Genomic DNA, 4,559 nt, shown 5'->3' with positions numbered 1-4,559 from the left:
TGTTTAGATCAGTCTTAATGGCGGGTCCTGTTAGCTATTCATCTGAGCTCAAACCCAAGCACTTCCGAAAGAAGACAGAAAGACAGGTATTGGTACTGATGTTTTGTAATCTGAAGTTTGTAAATCCCCTGGAATTTAGAAGCTGATTTTTAAGAAGATTGCTTTGACTTGAGAAGGCACTTTTTCACATCTAAATATTGCATGTAAGCACTATTTGGAGATCCTGTCCCTTTAGCGACCTGGCCTTGGGCATTGACATAAGTGTCGGTGCGCAAATGCACTAAGTGCAATTGTTTGTTGCTACGCATGGACAGAGGTGCTCCTAGCACCTTAGGGAACATCCAGTTTTCTACAACTGTGTGCTTGGATTTTCATTTCCTGAGATAAAAAGGACTATGAGACCCTTACCAGTTTGCAAATAGTAAAGTGGAAGAGTGTTCTGGCTCTGAGCTCATCTCCAAAGGAGGAGTGGTTCTCTGTCAAATCTTTTGTTCTGAGTTTTGAAATGTCCTGGAAACATAAAACCCAGTAAATGTACGGAGCCATTGGAAAGGAACACCAGGGATGAGCACGACTCTAATACAAGGTCCATTTAGGCCGCTGAGATTTAAGCATAAAATGTGAGAACTGATCCTTCCCTAGTTGCTAACCCTATCCTCATGCAGACCTCTTCATCAGTAGCATTCACAGTATGAGAACCCATTTCACCTTTCAAAGAGGAGGTAATTACCTCTTGCCAATTAGACTCAATCACTGAACTATAAACAGCTGGTGGCATATAATCATTTAGCCTCATTTACAACCCTGATAGCCTTTTAGCTGTTGTAATTTTCACATGCTCTCTACCATTTCTCCCCATAAATTCTTTTTAAAAAATCATAAAAATGTATGAGGTGAGAAATGCATGAAAATGGAGTTAGCTGAGAGAAAGGGCACTACAAATTTTAAATGAAGATGAGGGTTATGTACCACCAGCTGTTTGAAGCTCAATGATTGAAGATCTAGCTGATGAGCAATGATTACCCTCCTTCCTTCACCCCACCATGAAGTGTGTTCTTACTCTGGATATCACTGATTAACATTTATATGTAGGGTATATAGGGAAAGCCCAAGAAAACAATACATTTTCTATTTCAGTTTGAGAATTTTTTTCCTGGCTTCAATTAATGAAAGAAAAAATACCCTCTTTTATAACAGACTGTCATCTTTTAAACAACATGGAAGCCCCAATGCTAGGAGACAGCATCCCAGTATCATCTTGCAAAAAGGCCAGGTCATGTCAATCTCTGTATCACAGCTTGTACAAAGGAATAATCCACTCCATCAACTGAACTGTGATTCACCTTTCATTAACCTTAATTTTCAAAATTCCCAGATGGCATTGCATCTGCTAGGACACAGAAAGGACAGTCCTGGACATAGTTCTTCTGAGATGCCCAATATCTAAAGAAGTGGTTCTCAGCCTTTTCAGACTCCCGACACCCCTTGTTAGACTCAAGACTGCCCTCGGAAAACGCCAGCTGTTAGCTTTTACTCATTTCTTTACTATAGAAAAGGTCTAGGGCAATTCTTCTGTTGCAAAGACCTAAGCAAGGCCAAAACAGCCCAAAACGTTTCTGACACTCTGGACTCCCTAGCATTTGAAATCTCTGGATTTATCTTTGACTCATGCGTGGGTGTTTGCACACCTAACAGTGCTAATATTGGGCTGCACTCTGTGCCTCCCCCCTTTAAAGGCTCTCATAGTCCCCTAGTTGAGAATCACTGGTCTCAAGACAACAACACGATTTATTTGTATAGCATCATAGTTACACAGGACATTTTGCAGGTAGATTACAACAAGGCTGCTCACCTTCCACAGGGGCTACACGTGCTGCATGGGTTTCATAAGCCACAGGCAGCCTCCGACTGCACCATGTTGTGCACTAGCTCCCACCCCTCAGCTCTCCAGCCATCGACTCCCCCACCGCACAACCCCATGTCATGCGAGTTCCTTGGGCCACCTGCTCCCCAGGCTGCACCATGCTGCTCCCAGGGGGCAGGAAGCGGGAGCTAGAGGGAGGGCGAAGCCAGAGATCCAGCAGATCCTGCAGCTAGAGGGATGGAGAGGTGGCCGATAGGATGCTGGGGGCATGCAGCTCACAGGTAGCCAGACAGTCCTGGCATATCACTCTAGGAGGGTACTGTTGATATGACTACACAGGGAAAGTTTTTAAATGCGGACAAAGCTTAAGCCTTCTCTCCGGGGCGTTTAATATTCCAAATCCTCAAAATGCTTCAAGGTGCTCTTTAGAAAATGAATGAACCTGCCAGAAGCCCAGGATGGGTAAATTCACTCATCCAGGTTTCAATTCTATGCTCTCCTTGTCCTGAATAGTTAGAATCACAGTAACTAAGGCACCTGGTTTACAGGTAGACCCCATACATGAAGGAGCCCCCCAGATATTTGAAAAAACAGTAGCAGAAAATACCTGCAGTTGCAGCATGATGTAAAGGTGACTTGGAAGAATCATAATCTTGTACTGATAAAACCTTGATACCTCTCCATAAAGTAGAATTTGTATAAAATCACCACAGAAAATGTTCACGTAACTAACTAACTACTCTCATGGACCCAGAGGGACAGCCTTCCATCTTCAGCGCCCTCTGTGCAAAAATGAAGTTTATTTCCTACCTATGGGGACTTTTTACCATCTTGTACCATCTACACTTTTCCCAGAGCCTGACGAAGGGACTTTGATCCTGAAAGCTTGCAGAAAAGGACAATTTTCTTGCCATTTTCCAGTTGGTCTAATCAAAGGTATTATTTTGGAACCAAGAGTTCTAGTGTTTTGTATGTCTTCATGTAGCCAACATGTTTTTGCCAGGGAACTGCAAGAAAGAGTAGTCAACAAGTACATGATCAGTGGAAGGTACGGCAAGAACCAGGAGGAACTGAAATATTCACTGTCCCAAGGATTATCAGCACTTTTCACAAGACAGACCACGTGTTAATATAAGGATGCCAGCCAACTTGGAAAGGTGGCAAGAAAATATTTAGTGCAGGTTTAGCTACCTTTTAATGGAATATAACATCAGCACCTTGTGATCTCTCATTGAACTTAAGTCCCAGCCTTTAAAAGGTAGGGCATGTAGACACAACATACTGAACATCCTCAGTAGCAGAACAGTCCAAGAGAGAAAGAAAAGAAATGTGTTTTTTTGAAAGGGGCATTGGGGTGGGTGTGGGGAGGCGGAGCACAGCAGCGGGTCAGCAGGAGCACTGCGGCAGTAGCAGCCACTCCTTGAAATGGCATCACAAGCGCGGTGACAAGAAGGCGGTGACAGCAGAACACACCTCGTCATCCTCCTCCTCTGCCACGTCCGCCAAGCCCCATGGCTGCCACAACCACACTGGTGGCCCTGAGGGGCACCACAAGGGCCGCTCTGCCTTGCGTGGTAGGAACAGGAGGCCAAGGCGCACTACAGTCAGCCTAAAGCCTCTAAGCCGTTGGCCAGGTCCTCACTCTCCCTGCTGGCAGGCCAGCCTGGCTCCATGGACCCCTGCCAGCCCACGCCCCACATTCCTGCCGCCCTGCTCTGGGCCCCGCTGGTGCTGGCCCTAGGACACCAATGCAGGCCCCACGCTCTGCTCACTTCCACTCTCCCTGTCCCCACTGCTGCTTTTCCCAATTTTCTGCCCATGCACCGGCTGCTCTAGACCACGTGGCTCTTGGCTGCATGTCCAGACCATGGGACACAGCAGGATCTGGCCCGGCCCAGAGGACTGGGGCAATCGCCCTAGGTCCTCATCTACCTCCTGCTTACCTGAATTTCCTGCTCCAGCGCAGGCACGAACAGCTCCATGGTCCCAAGCCAGAAGCCCCTGCTAGGCAGGGACTTCCTGCTGGGCAGAAGTGGGGCAGGGCAGACCCTGCTGTTTCAGGACCCTGCTGTGACTTCCCCTGGGTCCTACTGCCCCTGGGTCCTACTGACAGGAGCCAGGGGAAGATGAATATTTTCTCAATTTTTTAGGGGCCCCACAGGCTAGATAGAATGGCCTGGCAGGCCGGATCCAGCCCATGGGCCACATTTTGCCCACTCCTGGGTTAAGGACTACTGCCTGGGCTCCTGGTTAGACCAAATGGGCTCAAATAAAGGTTGCTGAGAAGAGTGAAGACCCAAAGTTTTCCAAACCTTAGAGCAGAGGTAAAGTTTTAAAAGGATGGGGATGATAATGGTTAAGAAAAAACTTTCATTAACATTTTTTCTACCTTTCCTTATCCTTCCCTCAGACAACTCTATTTTGCTTGGACTGCAAGTTGAAAAACTTTGTTCTGAAATCAGGGTATCTGAGTGCACGTCTCTGACTCAGGTTAATACATCAGCTCCTATGAATAGCAGAAACAGGGAAGAATGACAGAATGAGCTGACTGGCTCAACAACCTTTGGGCACGTGAAAATGCAACTCAAAGAGGCTTCTTGGGTCATGGAGTCCAGCCCCCTGCTGTTCCATGCAACCATGTCACAGAAATTTGTTCATGAATTCGTCAAGGCCAATCTGAATGCTAATTAGTTTT

Source organism: Alligator sinensis, unplaced genomic scaffold, assembly GCF_000455745.1.
Source record: "Alligator sinensis unplaced genomic scaffold, ASM45574v1 scaffold601_1, whole genome shotgun sequence".
Taxonomy (NCBI): domain Eukaryota; kingdom Metazoa; phylum Chordata; order Crocodylia; family Alligatoridae; genus Alligator; species Alligator sinensis.
The sequence above is the reverse complement of the archived record's forward strand: the minus strand, read 5'-3'. Positions refer to the sequence as shown.